This window comes from Protopterus annectens, chromosome 9.part0, assembly GCF_019279795.1.
Source record: "Protopterus annectens isolate FY-2018-M chromosome 9.part0, PAN1.0, whole genome shotgun sequence".
NCBI classification, from domain to species: domain Eukaryota; kingdom Metazoa; phylum Chordata; order Ceratodontiformes; family Protopteridae; genus Protopterus; species Protopterus annectens.
The window spans coordinates 158,040,992-158,062,949 of NC_056743.1; the positions used below are offsets into that span (position 1 = coordinate 158,040,992).

The 21,958-nt window shown below is 40.7% G+C and overlaps 1 protein-coding gene across 2 annotated transcripts in view; it reads right to left on the reverse strand.

The window, feature by feature from the left end:
* LOC122811103 (low choriolytic enzyme-like) overlaps positions 1-19,072 on the reverse strand; it is a 298,499-nt gene extending 279,427 nt beyond the window's left edge. For both annotated transcript variants that reach the window (XM_044082680.1, XM_044082679.1), the window contains exon 1: positions 19,007-19,072. The gene's annotated coding sequence lies outside the window, so the exon portion shown is untranslated. The remainder of the gene's footprint in view (positions 1-19,006) is intronic.
* Positions 19,073-21,958: the final 2,886 nt, after the last annotated feature.

Consider the following 21,958-nt stretch of genomic DNA (forward strand, 5'->3'; position numbering starts at 1 on the left):
TCTCAGTAAAAAATGTTCACATAACACACCAGCATAATCAATAATACAGGACATAACCTATAAAAACTGTACATATATACCTAACCACCAAAACATCTAAAACCAAGGAACAGAATGAGAAAGGCAGGTATTGTCTTACCTATATAGAATACCAAACATTTAGTGCACTTTGCTAAATACACCAGATCCCTAGAGCTACAGTTGGCATAATGCTTAAATTCATATTTCCTTTTTGTGCTGGGATGTAAAAAGCTAATATAATTCTCCATATATTGGCAGTAGTTGCACTTTCTTTCTACCCTTTTCTACAAACAACAATGATATACAGCAGATTATAACCAGGAAATGGGAGATTTTGTAAAAAGATGAGAAAATTTTGAGTGTAGTGGGGAATAGACCTAGTTACTCATACAAGAATAGTAAGTCATTGAAAAGACTTCTCTGCTATGAAAATCATGTTGAAAAAAGGGTACAGTCTGACAGGTTAGGCACCTTTGGCTGTAGAAAATGTACCCTTAGAGAATGGGTAAGAGAGCACTTATATGCCATTAACAGAGAAGATGACAACAATGCCCTAGCAAAATGTGTTGAACAATGACTTAACACATAAATTAAAATTTTTAGCTATTGAGTTGGTTAATAAAAGTATGATATTAGGTAATGTAAAGAATTGCACAGAAACATATGAGATGAGGTGTTTTATGAGACTACATGCTGACAACAACTGGGGTTTAAATGATAGACTCAGTTTAAAGCCATTTTTAATAGACAGACCTTTAAAACATTGACAATACCTGCCTTTCTCAGTTCCTTGGTTTTAGATGTTTTAGTGCTTAGGTATATATATATATATATATATATATATATATATATATATATATATATATATATATATACAGTTTTTTTATAGGTTATGTCCTGTATTATTTATTTATGCTGGTGTGTTATGTGAACATTTTTCACTGAGAAGGTGGATTTTGCATGTATTAGATAAGTTCAATGAACAGTGACATCTTGTGGTCAATATATGAATGACACACAGTATAACAATGATTGATGTTCTACAGTCCTATCTCTCCTGCATTATTACACATGGTTTGGAGCTGATCCTCAGCTCCAACTCAGCCGATTACAAAGCTCAAAGTCTCTTAGTTGGCTCGTGGCAAGGTAGGTATCCCATAGTGCACTAGTATAATCCCCAGATCTCATTTGCCGCGTTTACGAGTTCAGAAGTGCTTCTTGCTTGGCTGTGGCTAAGTTGAAAACTTTTTCTTATTAGTATTTTGCTGATATTTCTTAATATATATAGTTAGTTATACGTAATATTAGTGATAGTTATCTCATAGTTAGTTTATAGAAGTGTTTTTGTTAAATTCTTAGTAAGTTTTGAGAACTTGTTGGCTTTTGGACCCTTGTTCTCTGTGTGGTATCCTGTGTGCTAGTTTCTGATACAGTTGATATTTCTGTAGGTCCCCGTTTGTGTTAGGACCTTATTTTTCACATTTTAATACATTAAAAAATTGTGTACAGTGTTGTTTGCCTTTTCATATTTGCCTGCTGCTTTACTTTCTGTTTTTTTCTGGCTATAGCTTCTGCCTCCTTTCTGCAGCTAGGTCCGTTTAAGTTAGAGAACCTAATCCTCTGTTTAACTTTGAATTTTTCTAACAGGGCTAGGCCAATTTAAGTTAGAGAACCTAGTCCTCTTTGTTTTTTGGTGTGTATCTCTCTTAGGGTGAGGCCCGTTTAAATTAGAGGACCTTGTCCTCCTCCTTGCTGTTTTCATAGAGCTCTTATAGCCATGTCAAAAAGAGTTCAAAGACAATAAACCTTCGGGTTTTAAAAAGTGCCTTAAGTGCTCCCAAAAAATGTCAATTACAGATGGTCATAGTAATTGCGTTTATTGCCTCGGAGCCATTCACCTGCAGGAAACCTGTTCTTTCTGTTATACCTTTAGATCCAGAGTTCTCCAGGAGCAAAAGAACAAGTTAATTCTGAAAAGTCTCCTCAAGCCTTCCTTCAAGGAAGACTTAGCAAGCTCTTCTTCATCATCAAAGTCTCATTCATCTAGAAAAGAGAAGGTCAAGTCATCCAAGAGACATTCTCTAGCGCCGACTCTTATGTCTGAACCTCCTCAGAAAACTTTAAAACTGGATAACGCTTCTACCTCTTCGGCTCCACTGTCCTCGGAGCTGGTTGAGGTAGTCAATGTTGACACTGCAGTGTCAGCCCCAAGCTTTTTGGAGCCTACTACTGAAAAATTGCATCAGACCCGGTCCAGAGATTTTTTGCTGGTCTCCCCAATGTTACGATCTCCCATTTTACAGAATTCCACGTCACCTATCCTGTCATCCAGATCCTCCAAGAGCCTTTCAGAAGAGGATGTAGAGAGAGTAGTGCTTAGACTCTTGAAGTCGGTTGCCTTGCCCAGGTTGTTGTTGGCTCTGACCCAGTTGGTTCTGGAGCCATCTGAGTCCATTCTCCCTGTTGTGGTTCCTCCTCTGAGCTGATTTGGGCCTTCGAAGCTGGAGATTTCAGTGCCGCATGTTGTGGAACCCTCACTTCCAGCTCCCCTTGTGGCTGTCTCATAGCTGTGTTCTGCTCCGACACCCTCAGCGCCATCCGTGGTCTAGGAGCTGACGCTCATCAGTCGGCCCTGACAGGGACACTTGGACCCAAACCTCTTTGGTGCTGTGTCTCCCTCTCAGTGCATCGGCCAGGGTGAGCTCAGACCCTACATCCATCTCAGAGCCGATCACTCTGGAGCCAAGGACTACCTCCGTTTCTTCGGAACTGGGGCTGTCTTCGGAGCCAGAGAGATCTGCATTTGAAAAGATGAGGAGTGTGCTGTCTCAGTCATCAGTTTGCGCAAGGGTACTGATACTCTTCCCCTTCAAGCACCGACCTCTGTCTCAGCACCTTTTCTTTCTCTTGGCAGCAGAGACCTGCAGCCTCAGGAGCCCCCATTGGTTGGCCCCGCAGTCTTCTGAGACCACCCCAGAATACCCTTCTGAGGAGCCCCCTCGGAAGAGGACATACAAGAGGAAGCATGTAGACTCTCCAGAGGGGTCTATCTCCTCAGACACTGACCTCGAGGAGTCAGAAGGGTCCCCCAAGTCATCCTCTGATGATGTCTCATTTGTAGACATCTTAGAGATCCTAAAGCAGAGAGGTCGTTGACCCACTGTCACCCTTTTGATGAGGAGTCAGTGTACCTGAAGGCTTTCGGGTCTCAACCTTTAGCCTCTTGGGTGTCTCCACCTTTTGATGACCTCCTGGACCTAGTTAGTTGAAAGGTGTGGGAAACTCCTGATGCCATGGAGCCAGTACCCAGAAGACCCTACAAATTTCTCTCGGCCCCGAAAGAGAAAGAGTTCTTGACCAAAGGTGTGCCTGTAGATGCAATGGTGGTGGAGGCAGCCACTAAGAAGGAACTAGCAGAGACTTATTCATCTGTCCATCCACCAAACAAGGAGTCTTGAACAATGGATAGATATGGGAAGTGTATCTTCTCTTCAGTGGCTTTTACCCTCAGATCGCTGAACTATCTCACACATTTTACTAGGCTTCAGGGAGATCTCCTCAAGGAGCTAGGAGATACTCTTCAAGGTACATCTACTGAAGGAGTCCCTGAGAAGGTGACTGCTCAGTTGTCCACCTTAAATTCCATCGTGAACTCCTCCATGAGGCTGATCTCCTATGCAGCCGATGGAGCGAGTAGGGCAGAGGTTTGGGAGTTCACTTAGGAGACACTCCTGGATGCGCTTATGTAATTTTGTGGAGCCTTTCAAGTCTACCTTTACCAATGCCCCCTTTGACGGTTCTTCTCTGTTTGTACCTAAGATAAAAGATACACTCACCAGGTGCAAACAAGAAGGGAAAACTCTCTCTGCCATGGGAGTACGTTTTACTGTCCCTTCTAGACCATATCCCAAGGGTCAGAGAGATGGTAAAATGTAGTTCAAGAAGTCCCAAAGATTTTTCCCAGACACACAAGGTGGCTCCTCCTTCAGAGGCAGAGTAGGAGGAGCTAATGGTAGATGTCACCCTAGAGGCAAGGGGGGCCCACAAAACCAGGGTGACCTCGATTCCTTTCAAGGCCACCCCTATCAGTGCTCCTGATGTGGACCCTGGCTGTGCTTCTCTGGAACCAGTCAGGGGGTGCTTATCTTTGTATCCAGGAGCCTGGCTAAACATCACCCAAGACAAAAGGGTACAAAGAATAATCACCAGAGGATACTCCATACCCTTTTTGCTTCCACCTCACACTCCCAAGAAGATCCCAGATGTTCCACCCAATCACAGGGATCAAGCAACTGTAGAAGTTCAAAAGTTGCTGTCAAAGAGAGTCATCCAAACCATCCCCACAGACCAGATAGTATTCGGAACTTACTGCAGATTATTTTTAGTGCCAAAATAAACAGGGGACTGGAGGCCTATATTGGACCTCAACAAACTAAATGAATCTGTAAAGAAGGCCAAGTTCCAGATGATGACACTGCAGTCTATACTCCCTCTGTTATGGAAAGACAATTGGATGTGCTCCATAGACCTCCAAGATGTGTGCTACCATAGAAAAATGGACAGAGCATTGAGGAGTCATTTACACTTCTGGCTGGGAGCCAGTCATTACCAATTTTGTCCTCTGCTCTTTGGTCTCACCACAGCCCCCAGAGTGTTCAGCAAATGTATGGCGGTAGTAACATCTCACCAGAGACATCATAGATTTCAAGTGTTTCCGTACCTGGACGACTGGCTCCTGACCGCCACCACCAGGCAACTACTCCTACAAGCCAAAGATTCAACCATCCAGTTCTGTTCTCAGCTGGGGATTACAATAAATTGGGAAAAGTCTGCCTTATCGCCCTCTCAATTTGTGACTTTTATAGGCACAGAAATAGACACAGTCACCATGCTAGCTTGTCTCCCAGCAGACAGAATCCAAAACCTCAGACAACAAATTCACAGTTTGCTTCCTCTACAGAAAGTCAAGGCAAACACAGTGCTGAAACTCTCTTGGGGACCATGGCCTCCACCATAAATCTTGTCTCACTAGCCAGATTGCATATGCAAATTCTTCAATGGCTTCTCTTTTCCCAGTGGTCTCTCCAACAACTGCCTCTATCTCCTATATCCTCATAACAGAGTGTTGCAAAAAGGACCTTCATTGGTGGATCCAGCCCAGTCAGCTGACAGCAAGCACTCCATTCTTCCCTCGCCAACCCGTTGCCACTGTGACCACAGATGCCTCACAGATAGGGGGGGTCATTATCTAGGCAGGACTGTCTAAGGCACATGGCAAGATCACGAGGCTCACCTCCATATCAATGTCCTAGAGATGAGAGCAGTGCTTCTAGCGTTGCAAGCATTTCAAGACTCTCTTCCCTTGGGGACGATAGCAATCCAATCAGACAATATGTCCGTGGTATGTATCTAAACAAACAAGGCGGAACCAGATCTTACCCCCTTTGTCAACAGGCTCTTCATGTTTGGAAGTGGGTGATATCTTCCCAACACTTTCTAGTAGCAACGCATATCCCGAGGACAATCAATGTGATAGCCGATAAGCTCAGCAGGGCAATATTGATGCCTCACGAGTGATCTCTGAATCAAAAAGTAGTGGAACAGCTCTTCTGCAAATGGGGACAGCCTTGCTGTGATCTCTTTGCCGGTCCCATCAGTGCCAAATGCAGCAGCTACTTCTCCCTTATCCCCCCGCCGGGGGAGTCACCAAGAGATGCACTTGTTCACGATTGGCCCCTGGGACTCCTTTATGCATTTCCTCCCTTTGCTTTCTGGATCACTTTGGATATGATCAGAAAGTTCTTGGGAAGCAAAATGATTCTCATCACTCCTTACTGGCCTCATCAGATTCAGTTCCCCTTTCTCGGACCTCATCTTCTAGATGATCCATGGACTCTTGACTCAGTTCCAGACCTTTTGCACACATGTCAGACTCACTTCACCCCTGCCTCCACACCCTCAACTTGACAACGTGGCTGCTCCACTTCCATCTCTAGTCAGGCTTTATGAATTTTCTCCTGCTGTTACCTATATCCTTATGTCTTCACACAAACCTTCCACTAGGAAGCTATATACTAGCAAATGGAAAAGATTTTCTGTCTGGGCAAAAGAAAAAAAATGTAGATCCTTACACAGCATCCATACCTGTTGTGTTAGAATTTTTGTCTGAGCTTTTCCTTCAGGGATCAGCTGCTGCTACAATCAGGGTCCAACTGGCAGCAATACCTAATTTCCATTTGGGACAACATGAGCCTAATCTAATGTCCCACAGATTATGTAAAACCTTCCTTAAAGGTGCTACTTTGCTGAGACCTCCCTTTCAGGAACCTGTACCTCCTCTAAATTTTGTTCTGTCCAAACTAACTTCTCCACCTTTTGAGTTGCACATTCATGTCAATTGAAGTTTTTGTCTTGGAAGACTTTTTTTCTATTTGCTATCACATCAGCTAGAAAGGTATCAGAGTTGCAAGCACTGTCAATCAAGCCTCCTTATTTAATTTTCCACAAAGACAGAGTTTCTCTTCGTACAAATCCTTCCTTTATCCATTAAGTTTGCTCTCAGACTAATTTGAACCTAACTATCGAACTGCCTGTATTTTTCCCTAATCATTCCAATGTTGCAGAATATAAATTTCATCAACTTGCTGTTCACAGGCAGTTACGGTTCTACCTCCATAGGACTAAGGAACTTAGAAAAGGACACGAACAACTGATCTGATTTTCTGAGTCTAGAATAGGTCTGCCAGTCTCTAAAGTTACTATCATAGGTTCATAGGTTCATAGGTTTATACTAGGCTATCTGCCCTAATGCATTTATAAGCCTAGCCCAAAGTTTTGTGGCTTACGCCACCCCTTATATGAAAAAATACTGTGCCCATTAGTTTGTTGTGCCTCTGTCCAGCAGTGACACAGAGATGATTCCCGGGGTAAACCTACGATCTCCCATCCACAGGTCAAGATTTCTCTTGAACAGAGCCAGCGAGGTGCTCTGCCTCACATGGACCGGGATTTTATTCCACAGCATAGGGAGTCTCTGAGTGATAAATCTATCCCTCCAGCACGTCCTATTTATATCCGTGCTAAGGTTTAAGTCGCTTGCTCTAGTGGTTTTGGTGGATTTGGATTTTTTGAGGTGGAGCATGCCCATTAATTCCGGGTTGGACATGGCCTTGTATGTCAGGCACATGTCACCTCTGAGTAGACGGTATGTGACTGAATAGAGCTGGAGTTTCTTCAATCTGGCAGCATATGACAGATTTTGGAGTCCCTTTATCCTTTTGGTGAGGAACTTTGGGGTCTCTCCAATTGCTGCAGATGTCGGGTGAGATACATCCCGAATGGGGCATTGTACTCGATCATTGGTCTGATAAGTGAAGAGTACAGGGGAACAATGACCTCACTAGATCTGGATGTGAATCCCTTCATGATCAGGTGGGCAATGTAGAAGGTCTTTCTAACCACTTTAGCAACGTGAGTGTCAAAAGAAAGGCCACTGTCAACTTGGGTCCCCAGGTCCCTGATAACCTCTTCTGTGCTTAGTGGATTGCCACCTATATGGTAGCTTGGGGTTACCTTGTTTTTCCCGAAGGGTATGACTATACATTTTTTGGCGTTTAACTTCAGGCCATGGCTCTGGCACCAGCTATCTGTTTCCGTGAGTCCCTTCTGAAGGATATCCATGTCCGATGCACTTTCCACTATGGCGCCCAGTTTGCAGTCGTCTGCAAACTTTGTCAGCCAAAGTCCTCCCATGTTGGCCTGTACTTCTGAGAAGTAGATGCTGAACAATAGGGGCCAAGGACCGAGCCCTGTGGGACACCACTTGTGACCGGCTTGGAGTCTGACATAGCGCCAGCAACTCTAACCCTGTGGGTTCTGTCCTTAAGCCAGTTTGCAACCCATCTTGTGACATATGGGTTTACATTTAAGCTGGTAAGTTTTTCTACAATACCCGAGTGGGGTATTGTGTCGAAAGCCTTTGCAAGGTCAAGGTAGGCTGTATGGACTGCCTTTCCCTCATCAATGGCCTTGGTGACTGTTTCAAAGAAGTCGACCAAGTTCAAAAGGCATGATCTGCCCTTGACGGCCAAACTGGGTCGGGTCCAATGTCTGCAAGTCCCCTATATCTTTGTTTATGAGCTCCATTATGATCCTCTCCATAGCTTTGCAGACTAGACTTGTTAAGCTTATGGGGCGGTAATTACCAGGGTCCGTAGAGGCACTGCCTTTGTGGAGTGGGACCACAGTTGCCGTACGCCACTCCTTGGGCACATATCCTGTGGTAAGGCTGAGATTAAACAGCTGCCTTATGTGCGGGTTTAATTCCTCATTTAGCTCGTGTAGCACACAGCCGGGGACACCATCTGGTCCCATTGATGCTGTGTTTTTAGCTTTAGAAAGAGCAGCTTTCACCTGCACATTTGAGATGTCTGCGAGGCTACACTCTGCCTGGATAGTTATCTCTCCTTTATGGGGGGAGAGGGGGGTGAAGTTTGCACTGAACCTGTCTGCCAGTATGTTGGCAATGTCTGTGGGTTCAGTGATTTTTGTATCATTTAGGACTAATTCTGAGCATATCTGGGAGTTTCCACCCAGGTTCCTAACATAGCTGAAAAAGGCCTTATGATTGTACTTTGAATCCATGGCAATTTTTCTCTTTACCAACAAAGCGCTTGTGTTTGGTTCGAATAAAGCAGTGCTGTGTTTTATCAGAATTGAATGTTCCTGTTTTTCCTTGTGGAGCTGTCTTTGAAGACTGTTTTTGTGGATTATTCTTTGAACTACATTGGAAATTGCTGTTGTCTGCCTCCTGGAAGGACTTTTGTTCTCTGGTACTGTATTGTTTCTTTCAGTTTTACTTCTGGAGGTTATAGGAGCTCATTGGGAGTATATATTCTTCTTATTTAGCATCTTTCTGTGTTGTTATACTATTTTGCCATGGACTTTGGTCTTTTTTCAGAGAGATACTTTATTCTCCAACAGCTGCTTTGTTAAATTTACAACTGTGGACAATGTAGAAGCTGGCAATCTACTCAACCCTTGTTAATGGACTAGGAAAACCAAAGTATTTTACAACTGCATCTCTTCTTCTTCTTCTTCTTCTTCTTCTTCTTCTTCTTCTTCTTCTTTCGGCTGCTCCCATTAGGGGTCGCCACAACAGATCAACTGTTTCCATTTCTTCCTGTCTTCTGCATCTTGCTCTGTCATACCAACCACCTGCATGTCCTCTCTCACCACATCCATAAACCTTATCTTAGGCCTTCCTCTTTTCCTGTTACCTGGCAGCTTCATCCTTAACATCTTTTTCCCAATATACCCAGCATCCCTCCACAGCACATGTTCAAACCAACGTAATCTTGCCTCTCTGGCTTTGTCTCCAAACCTTGCAACCTGGGCTGACCCTCTAATATACTTATTCCTAATCCTGTCCATCCTCGTCACACCCAGTGCAGATCTTAACATCTTCAACTCTGCCACATTAAGCTCTGACTCCTGCCTTTTTGTCATTGCCACTGTCTCCAACCCGAGATTACATAGCTGGTCTCACTACCCTCTTGTAGACCTTCCCTTTCACTCTTACTGGTACTCGTATGTCACACATCACTCCTGACACTCTTCTCCACCCAGTCCATCCTGCCTGTACTCCCTTCTTCACCTCTCTTCCACACTCACCATTACTCTGAACTGTTGATCCCAAGTACTTAAACTCATTCACCTTCACCACCTCTACTCCCTGCATCCTCACCATTCCTCTATCCTCCCTCTCATTCACACACATATATTCTGTCTTAGTCCTGCTGACCTTCATTCCTCTTCTCTCTAGAGCAAATCTCCACCTCTCCAGGGTGTCCTCCACCTGTTCCCTACTCTCACTACAGATCACAATGTCATCTGCAAACATCATAGTCCACGGGGACTCCTGTCTGATCTTGTCTGTCAACCCGTCCATCACTATTGCAAATAAGAAAGGGCTCAGAGCTGATCCTTGATGTAATCCCACCTCCACCTTAAATGCATCCATCACTCCCACCACAGACCTCACCGCTGTCACACTACCCTCATACATATCCTGTACCACTCTTACATACTTCTCTGACACTCCCGACTTCCTCATACAGTACCACAACTCCTCTCTAGACACCCTCTCATATGCTTTCTCTAAATCCACAAAGACACAATGCAACTCCTTCTGACCTTCTCTGTGCTTCTCCCTCATCTGCATCTCTGCATCTATAAATATTTATATGTTTAACTGAACAAACTAATTTAGAATAAAAACTAAACTGCAATATAGAATAAGAACACTGATAGGTATTTAGAAACCATTGGCTTATTGAACAACATGAAGTAATGTGGTGAGTTGTGCCACACAGGAAGAGCCAATTTACAAACAGATGTATAGTGCCTCCTCTACTATGAAAGGTATAGTTGTACACAATGCATACAAATGACAGCATAATGACTTGCAAATGAGCATCAACATGCTAATGAGAGCTGTGATGTTTGCAAGTGATGGCAACAGCAATGACAGCATGATTCAAAAACTTTTAAAGGTAGTGTTCTGAGCTGAAGTGATCAACTTTTCTGTACACTAGCATTTCTTGAACATCTTATAACTTGTGCAATAATGCTAGGAGTAGCATCTATGTCAGCTCCCCAAAATGTGTAAGTTACTGCTCTGGACATCAATATCCATGATATTTTATACTTCTGCCCACTGAATCAAGGAAGTTTCCATTAATCTACACACAAAAAATTGGAATGTTGCTCGAGTAAAATGACCCCAAAGAAAATAACAGCACACAACAAAACACAGAACTTCAGGGATCATAAACAATGTAGCAGAAAAGTAACTTCAATTCATAAAATCAGAGTTCTTTATTCGGTAAGCGCTTTCATGGGAATGACTCCCACTTTTTCAGACCATTCAATGAAATGCATTTCAAATCAATCCATATATATAAGGAAAACATAATTAATACCAATCAAATCAAAATCACATCTTCTTGCATTCTTAAAGTGGTACACATGTCCAAGTACACTCATACTAAAGACTACATTCATATGAGTCATACCAAAAAACACATCTATAGAAATACATATATATAATAAATACAAATACATGTACCATCTCACATTCTATAAGGCAACATATATTATTTTAAAATCTTAAAAGTCCTATAGAGTGTCACGTGCTAAAACTATATATAAATCATTATATGAAACATTATGTAAAAACCTATACATCAACATATATATGCAAGCATATAAAACATGTAAAACCTCCACTTACAAAAAATACAAAATCACTCTAAATCATGAACATACTATCTATGGAGACTCCTGTTCTTCAAGATGGGCTTCAGGGGGACTCTATCATTAAGGCCACTACCCCTGTCAGCCTAACTGAATGATCCATCTCACTTCTGAAGTCTCTGTTCTGTTACTAATATCCCCCCCCCTCTTTCATTCTCATTCACTATCTCTATGACCATAAACTTAAACATATGAGTTTCTCCCTTTTCCAGTATATGTCTGGCTAGGGCATTGGTTTTATCTCTATTCCTAATACCTAAAAGGTGCTCTCTTATCCTATACCTAAATTCTCTGTTTGTTTTTCCTACATAATATCCTGAGCATAAACCACAGATTGCTAAATATACAACATTTATAGTACGACAATTGGCTGTAACTCTAAATTTATATTCCCTGCCTGTATCAGGGTGTTTAAATTTATTAGTCATATCTATCCATTCACATTGACTACATTTTCTACATGATGTGGTTCCCTGATAATCCCCCATGAATTCATCCATTTTAGGCCCATAGCAGAGCAACCTTGTCAAAGATTTCTTGTTTTTAAATAGGAAGCTGGGTTCATTCCCTACAATTTCCCTAATTCGGGGGTCATGTGTCAATACTGGCCAGTACTACCTTACCACATCCCTCATCAACATTTACATTACTGGTATAGCTAGTGGATATTCTCATTTTGTTTCGGACAATATTATTTAGTTTTGGTTGTGTCTCTTCTCTAAATGAGAATTATGGTCTCCCAGTTGTAGTTCTCAATGTTTTAATCTCATTAACTGTGCCTCTGACATCATTATCCTTATAGCCTCTATTTTTGAACCTTGTACAAAGTTCATTCACTTCTTCCTGAAATGTGTTTTCTTCTACTGTCAGTCTGGACATGCTTAAAACCTTTCCTTTCACTACATTTTTAAATATGTATTGGGGGTGCATGCTATTTGTATGTACAAATGTATTCCTGTGACAGCTTTTCCTATAAACCTTAGTGGACCATTCCCCTTTCGGGTCCCTATATATCCTAACATCAAGGAAATCAATAGTATTATATGAAAATTTCAACTCAAATTTCAAGTAAGAAGCGCTCCTATTCAGCTCATCATGGAAAACCAGCAATTCCTGCGGGGTGGGTCCTCCTCCAAAGCAAGAAAAGGTCATCTACAAAACGTTTGTAAGACACAACCAAAACTAAATAATCTTGTTCGAAACAAAATGAGAATATCCACTAGCTATACCAGTAACGTAAACGTGATGAGGGACGTGGTAAGGAAGTAATGGCCAGTATTGACGCACAACCCCCAAATTAGGGAAATTGTAGGGAATGAACCCAGCTTCCTATTTAAAAACAAGAAATCTTTGAAAAGGTTGCACTGCTATGGGCCTAAAATGGGTAAATTCACGGGGGATTATCAGGGAACCACATCATGTAGAAATTGTAATCAATGTGAATGGATAGATACGACTAATAAATGTAAACACCCTGATACAGGCAGGGAATATAAATTTAGAGTTACAGCCAATTGTACTAAAAATGTTGTATATTTAGCAATCTGTGGTTTATGCTCAGGATATTATGTAGGAAAAACAAACAGAGAATTTAGGTATAGGATAAGAGAGCACCTTTTAGGTATTAGGAATAGAGATAAAACCAATGCCCTAGCCAGACATATACTGGAAAAGGGAGAAACTCGTATGTTTAAGTTTATGGCCATAGAGATAGTGAATGAGAATGAAAGAGGGGGGTGGGATATTAGTAACAGAACAGAGACTTCAGAAGTGAGATGATCACTCAGTTATAGGCTGACAGGGGTAGTGGCCTTAATGATAGAGTCCCCCTGAAGCCCATCTTGAAGAATAGGAGTCTCCATAGACAGTATGTTCATGATTCAGAGTAATTTTGTATTTTTTGTAAGTGGAGGTTTTACATGTTTTATATGCTTGCATATATATGTTGATGTATAGGTTTTTGCATAATGTTTCATATAATGATTTATATATTGTTTTAGCATGTGACATTCTATAGGATTTTTAAGATTTTAAAATAATATATGTTGCCTTATAAAAAGTGAGATGGTACATGTATTTGTATTTATTATATATATGTATTTCTATAGATGTGTTTTTTGGTATGACTCATATGAATGTAGTCTTTAGTATGAGTGTACTTGGACATGTGTACCATTTTAAGAATGCAAGAAGATGTAATTTTGATTTGATTGGTATTAATTATGTTTTCCTTATATATATATATGGAATGATTTGAAATGCATTTCATTGAATGGTCTGAAGAAGTGGGAGTCATTCCCATGAAAGCGCTTACCGAATGAAGAACTCTGATTTTATGAATTGAAGTTACTTTTCTTCTACATTGTTTATGATCCCTGAAGTTCTATGTTTTAAAGTTTCTATTAATGCCTGATATAGCATTATGTCCATGACCCCACACATAACTGACCACTTCTGTGTGAACAGAAATATCATATGGAAATCATACTTACATGACTTCAAGGAGAATGCATGGAATGCCACTCCCAGTCTCTGCAATGGTTTGTGTAGCATTAATAATTCTTGGTCTAGGTGCTGTCCATCATCTAATTGGGACATGCTAGGAGTTCCACAGTCATTGGTATTAGAAATCTTACACCAGTTCCTATATGTGATGCTGATGCATGTGGAAGAGTAGAAGTAGTTCCCATAGGCACCAAAAGAGAGAACCACCACTATGCAAGCATTCTACAGCATAGTGCATTTTCTTGAAGCCCCTGAGATCATTGACTGCAGTTGCATTGCCATCAGGTCCCAGCCTGCTCTACATGGTGTCTCATGTATTAACAGGAAGGGTTTCCTCTCAATCAACTGCGAGATGGTGTGCAATGCAGAGGCTATTATATACAATCTGTCTGTGCACCATCCAGAGAGCTCCTCTGCTTCACACATCTGGCACACAAGTGACCCAGGCTAGTATTTCATGCGGGGTAGAAATTCCACAGGCTCTAGTTGATAGGTGCAAACATTACAAAGCAGAAAACTCATGACAATCTACTGACACGATGATTAATAGAAGATCGCTGATAATGTTTGCTGGTGATTTTACTTATGCTTTGGAGGGCCTGCAGCCCCTAGACAGAAGCAAAGAAGGTGTACTACAACACTACAATGGTGCAGACACCGAACAAAACTGAGCATGTGCTCTAAATGATGAAGTCCTGTTTCTGCTGTCTGGATATGTCGGGATGCACACTGCTGTACACTCCTGAGATCTGTAGCTGGTTGTGGTATGTGCGAGTCTACACAGTATGGTACTATATAAACAGTTAAAGCAAGGGGTGACCATAGCATTGGCAGACGCTGGAGCACCAGCAGTAGAGGAGAAGCTATGTAAGGAGTTGGAGGAGGATGCAGATAACCAACCAAAGAAGTCATTTTATGTCAGTAATCATGAAATAATTGTGTCAACTTTTTTAAAAGTCCAAGAGCTCCATACTACTTTGTACCATCCCCAAAGGATGGGCTTGTTGAAAGGATTAATAAGAATTTAAAATCAGTGTTTAAAAAAGCTATGGATAAGTATGGTAAAAACTGGACCTCCATTTTACCATCCCTTATGTTTGCTATATAAATCTCCCAGTAGTCTAATGGCTTTAGTCCATTTGAACTGTTATACAATAAAAGCCCAAAGGAATTCTGGGTGTAGAGAAAATGACTTGGAAAGAAGCATCCGCCCTCTCTATGAACGCAGCTGCTAATATTTCAGAGTAACAGGAAGCAATGGCCACTTTCTTTCCTATTGTCAGGGAACACTTAGAACAAGGTCATCTGAACCAGCAGTAAAATTACAACAGAAATGCTAACCAAAGATATTTACAGCCATGGAAGTGAGGTAAGTGGGGTTATCCACCCCAACCTAGGCCCAAATCCATCCTGTCCGACACAAACTGCTCCAACACAAATGTCAGAACATAACACCCCCACTTTCTTCATCCCTGGGCAAATCAACAACAGCAGCAAAACCAACCATCTTTTAATGCTAAATATTAATATTAGGAGTATCAAAAATAAAATACCTGAACTCCAGGCCACAATAGCATACTACTCCCCAGACATAGTTGCTTTAACAGAAACCTGGCTAAATAAAAACATAGCTAACTCAGAAGTTCTCCCTACCGGCTACAATATCATTAGACAAGACAGACCACTTCATAAAGGGGGGTGGAACTGCCTTACTGTACAAGTTCAACTTAACTGTCCGTCAATTACCAAACTCCTACCCCTCCCCCAATAATTGGGACATACTTATCTCACAACTTCAACTTCACCCTAAAAAGGTCATCACCACAATTGTGATCTATATTCCACCTGGTAATACACCTGCTAGCCTTGAAAACTTCTTATCCTGGTGTTCTTCCACATACTCACAAGAAACCCTTATTCTGGGAGACTTCAACCTAGAGTGGTTCACCTGTATATCATAACCACCAAATAATCTAATAAATCTCCATGGCTACCAGCAGCTAGTCCAAATTCCAACTAGATGTGATTAAAAAATCTAAAAGGGAATCCATCCTTGACTGGGTCCTAACTAACAACCCCACATTGTACCCTCACACAGGCAGTCTCCCAGACACCTTAAGTGACCACAACATAATATACTTTATATGTAGTAGAACAAGCATATGCAAAACCACTAACTATATATCCACTAGAAACACAAAAAAAATTCTCTCCTGAGGTCCTCAACACTTTACTCTGTAACTGTGACTGGAACCCATTAAAAACCCTCCCACTTGACCAGGCTGTAGCATATTTCAACAAAACATTTCTACAACACCTAGACACTGTCGCTCCATCGCACAAAATCAAGGTTTGAACCTCTACAAACCCCTGGCTCAGTAAAGAAACCAAACAAATCCTCAAGTCCAGAGACACTGCCTGGCTTTACTATCAAAAAACAAAGAAACACAAAACCTAACTAAGTACCAAGAACTGCGCAACCATGCAAAAAATGCATTAGGCTTGACAAAAAATCCTACTACACAACATTACAAACTAAATACCAACATAATCCCCAAAAATTTTGGAAAAATGTAAACCAGCTACTAAAATCCACCCAAAAGGCTACCCCCAAACCAACCACCCCTGACACTAAAGTTCCCATCGAAACACAATTCAACTCCCACTTTGTGAACTCAATTCTATCCTTAGTATCACAGGACAGTTCCTTCCTCACTATCCCCCCAACACAAATAACACTAATACAACCTTTACACTCAAAACAGTTTCCACCACTTCAATCAAAAGCATGCTCTCCAAACTAAAAACCTCATCAACAGCAGCCGACCTACTCCCCAGCTATTTCTTGAAACTTACAGCAGATGCTATTGCTATCCCAGTCTCCACTCTCATAAACAGATCAGTTGTTGAAAACTATGTGCCCAAACTCTGGAAAATATCCTATGTTACACCCATACATAAAGGCGGGACCTCCACTGAACTTAATAACTACAGACCCATTGCTTTACTCTCCCCCCAGCCAAAATCCTAGAAAAATGCATCCATACCCAGATGCTAAACTATCTCCTAGACAGCAACATCCTGTCACCTACTCAGCATGGTTTCAGACCTGCCCATAGTACCACTACAGCTCTCCTCTGCTTCACAGACACAGTAAACCGTCTCAAAAATTAAGGCCTACAGGTGTCAACTCTTTTTTTGGATATGTCTAAAGCATATGACACAGTCTCACACCAAATCCTGCTAAACAAACCAAACCAATATCACCTATCAAATTCCACTCTTACCTGGTTCCAAAGCTTCTTAACTGACAGGTACCAAGCTGTGAAATGGGAAAATTCTCTCTCTCCTCAGCTGCCCATAACTATAGGAGTCCCACAGGGTTCTATCTTAGGACCACTACTATTCACAGTCTTTACAAATGACATCCATACCTCCACACAGCATGCATCTATAATTCAGTATGCAGATGACACTACCTTAATCTGTGCTGCACAAAACATTCCCACCCTCCTGCAAACAACTCAACTCGCATTCTCTGATGTTGAAAACTACCTTACCAAAGCCCAACTTATCCTCAATCCAAAGAAAACTCAGCTTATGATTATAACCAGTTATAACAAAAACACTAACAGTCAATTCACTATCTACTCCACAAATGCTACTCCAATTGCTCCAGTGGCACAGGCTAAGCTATTGGGAATAACCATAGACTCCAACCTAAAATTTGACAGTCATCTCAACTTAACCATTAAAAAAGTACATGCCAAACTGGGGTCACTCTACCGTATCAAACCATTTCTTACCAACAACACAAGATCAGCCATTGCTCGCTCCCAACTTCTATCCACCCTACTCTATGCATCTCCCATTCTGACTAATCTCAACAAAACTGAACTAAGCAAAATGGAAACCTGCTATAACAGAATTGCCCACTTTGCTGCAAATTGCTTATATAGAACTCATCACTGTACTGCTTTGAGACAGCTCCACTAGCTTGAACTGCCCAACCTCCTTACCTACAATCAGCTCTGCCTCTGTCATTCTATCTATTACCTCCCCAATAAGTGTCCTGCCCTCAAAAACCTAGTACAACATCACTCAGCCAAAAGGCCTTTTAGATCATCAAGCAAACTACTACTAGAAGTCATCAACAGCTACAATAGTTTTACAGATGAGCTATACAGTAGTTCAGTGGCTAAAAAATGGAACTAGCATTCAAAACACATCATCCGAAGCCTCCTTTAAAGACCTCATCAGGCAACATCTGAAGCAAAGTTGACAGTGCCATGATTGCTCCCCAGGCTAGTGAAAGCGGATAACGTATGCATACTAAATCTAGACTACTTGATAATAGTTTTCAATCTTACTCACAGACACTGGATAATCTACAATGTATGTACTGTACCTGTGTACTATGTATGTATTCTACCTATGTTCCAAATTTCAGCTGTACACCACAAATCTATTAATTACCTTTATTTTTTAAATTAATATTTTTATGTTTGTTTGTTCTCTCCACTGTAACTGTTTATGTGCCACATACCACTGTAAAAACATGTCTCTTGTAATTTGTGTGTATACTGATCATGTCTAAATAACTAAATGTGTCTGTAATTTTTCTTTGTGGAGCTTTTCTCCCCGGGCCTCTGCTGAAAAAGAGCCTTTTCGGCTCAGTCAGACACCCCCAGTTAACAAATGTAAAATAAATAAAATAAATAAATAAAAGTTCTACAGCTCAAAACTAATTCCTGATTCACTGACAAGGGCCACCTTAAATGCTCAAGAAAACAAGCAATGTAAATTACACGGTAAGGCAGACAGTGAGACATAAACCTGAGCAAATGTATCACATTAATCATTTAAAGCACTGGAAGGAAAATACATGTTTCTAGCCAGGTTGGTTTAGGTGAATGTAGGTTGAAAATTCAGAACCTGAAGTGCCAGTGTAAATTCAGAATTCCAAGCCTAAAGTACACTCAGACAAAACATTGTCAGTCCATACAAGGAGAACTGAGAAGGGATTCCTTCAACAGATTAAAGATGCATTTTCTGTTTTATCAGGCAAAACTAAGTTGGTATAAAATGACACTGTTGCATACTTCAGGAAAAAAAAGACTTTTATGCATTAGAGTATTCCTGAAGCCCAGACAGAATCACTTACCTGTGGCTATAACCCTTCTGAATTGAAAGAAGACTTTGGGTTCCTCACTGTTTTGATATGCTACAACTGAAAAAGAAGGATGGTTAAGTGGGTATATACCCAATAATTGTTTAGTTTTTGCAATTCACATTGTTATGCTTTGTTTGTACTTAGAATTTATTTTTCTTTAGAAGATAATATTTAATTAAAAAAATCATCACTATCTTTTATTCATCAATTGTGGTACTGGAGGCTTCAAGTTGTTACTATACATACACCCAAACACAAATGCACACACCTATGTATATATATATATATCTATATATATATATATATATATATATATATATATATATATATATATATATATATATGGGTGTCTGTATCTGTGTATATACTTAGAATAATCTAAAACAATGTTGACTGACAAATACTAACCAAAATATTATCACCAACCCATAACATTGACCACCAAGTGCGATACCTTCTCTCATTTTTGGTGGGAAGCCGGCACCCCTGCACACCCCCTGACATTGAATATATACCAACTCCATGATTGCACCAAATCATAAAGGGAGAAATCTCTCATGAAAAAAGAGCCATTGGCAGAGCACATATAGATATCACACTAGCACTGATTAACAGAAGAATTACTTACAGAAGGGAATTATTGCCAGCTCACATTTAGATATCGCACCTGTAATGATTTAAACAACATATTCAGTAGAAGGACATCTAACTACCACCTGCAAAATAAATCCAACTACCACCTGCAAAATAAATCCAAAAAACAGTATGAATAGTGACTTTGAAAATCAACCAAAGTTCCAAACACAAGACACTACGGACCAAGCAGCAGAATAAACTTCACAAATGGGTCAGGAAATATAGATGCATTCTCCAAAACATAAGAAATGTTTTTAAATGTCCTATTTACATCTCTGTTCTCATTATTACACAGTCGTCAGCAAGGAGAAGTCAATCTGCATGCCTCATGGGAAAGCACCAGTTCACATTCTGAACTGTGTACTGAATGTCTTGTTATGTATACTACTCATTTAAGCCTGAGTATTTTGTACACTGATTAAATAATTTTTAAGCTGTATTTTTTCTTGCATAAGTTTTTAATTTGGATGCATGTATATTTCTCCCTTGGCTTGCACCGTGAAGGGGCATAGCCTACCTGGACGTTCCCAGCCAATAAAACTAATAAATATATTACTTAAACCATCTGTTGGAAGCTAGTCTTGTTTCTAGAAGAATTAAAACCTTCCCTGCAGATTCTTGCATGATTTCAGGCAGGCACATTTGTTCTTATCATAGCTAAAGTGTAACTCTGCACACTGTGCCTCTACCTGTAAAACTATCCATTGCCTTGTCACTCTTCATTTTCACCCACTTCGGTATAAAACCCAGCAAAGCATCAGGTTTCTATGTCTGACCATGGCCTTGTTAGCTGTGCAGTGTCAAACTGTAAAGAAACTACATCTTCTTGTCATGATATCGATGCTCGTGGATTCCTTCTTTACTATATGATTATGAGCAGTTCACTTTACCTGACTACAATTCTTCATGGTTAATACATTCTTTTTCATCTGGCTGAAATGCTCATTCTTGCTCATTCTTTAAAATCTATGTGATTTTGTCCATTTTTTTAGTGATAAGAAAAAACAAATGTGACAGAGACAAAAAAATTAACAGCAAAGAGAGAATTGTAAGTGGGAGGGTATTCATTTAGAAATGTTCAACAATTACTGGTTCATCTCACATCCCCTGCAGCAGTCATCACAGGCAACCAACTGCAATGTCAGTTGGATTACTTAGTGACTCAGCAGTATGTTGAAGCTTTTGCTAGTGGTAAAATAGAAGACCAAACTCCAATACAGGAATTCACTTAAAAACAAAAAAAGAATGTCAACCACAGTGCAATTGGAGTCAGCAATAAGGCACAAAGCATGAACTGAAGCAAATAGTTTTAATCCAAAAAACGCACCGACTCGGTGCGTTTTTTGGATTAAAACTATTTGCTTCAGTTCCTGGTTTGTGCCTTATTGCTGACTCCAATTGCACTGGGGTTGACGTTTTTTTTTTGCTTTTGCTAGTGGTCTTTCAAGCTATGCATAAGAGGACATGCTATTTCTAGCTATCTGTGAGCTCTAGCATAAGTTGTGGCAAGAGTGCAGGTCAGAAAAGCAGATGATTTAGGGCTCCTCACTGACTTGGATTACTGTGTGATGCCTGGGGAAGTATCTGAACTCTCGGACATGCCTTACATTTCAAGAGAAACTAATAATAAACACTTAATCATCTCTAGGTCTGCTAGACATTCTGTATGCTATTCTTCTAACTAATATACTACATTGCCACCTTCTTAAATGATGCTTTAAAAATAATAATTCAAGGCACGGGGGGTAACAGTTCACCCAAAACTCTATTACTGCAGTTAATTTTACTGATAAGCTAATGAGGAAAGGTTTGGGAGCTTTCTGACCATGAAAGAGATTTTTCTTTTTTATTTCTTAACAGGGAAAACCCTCTTAAGTAGAATTGCCCATTTTTAGGGGCAACCTGAGAATAACGTCTGCTTAATTGAGCTTCTCACATAGTGTTGCAGAATAATCAAAAGCAGACAGAGGCACTTAAACTCAAGTCCTCATGATGTGAAGATTAATGGAATAATTTTACCTTAAACTTCTAAAAAGAACTGCTATACAAGGCCAGACTGTAGAGCTGAGTGTACACATAAACATACCTGCCCACAGAGATAGGTGGATGCATATGTGTCCCTGCACACTGAGACTTTATATAAGGAAGTAAAATGGGAAGCCATCCTCTGTGATGTTATCCTGGCATTTTATACCCCAGTGTATTGCTTCTTCATCAGGCCTGCACCTTCATCATTCAGTCAGCTGAGGTCAAACTAGCAAACTCCGCATGAAAAGCATCATCATAGCAATAAGTACTTGATGATTC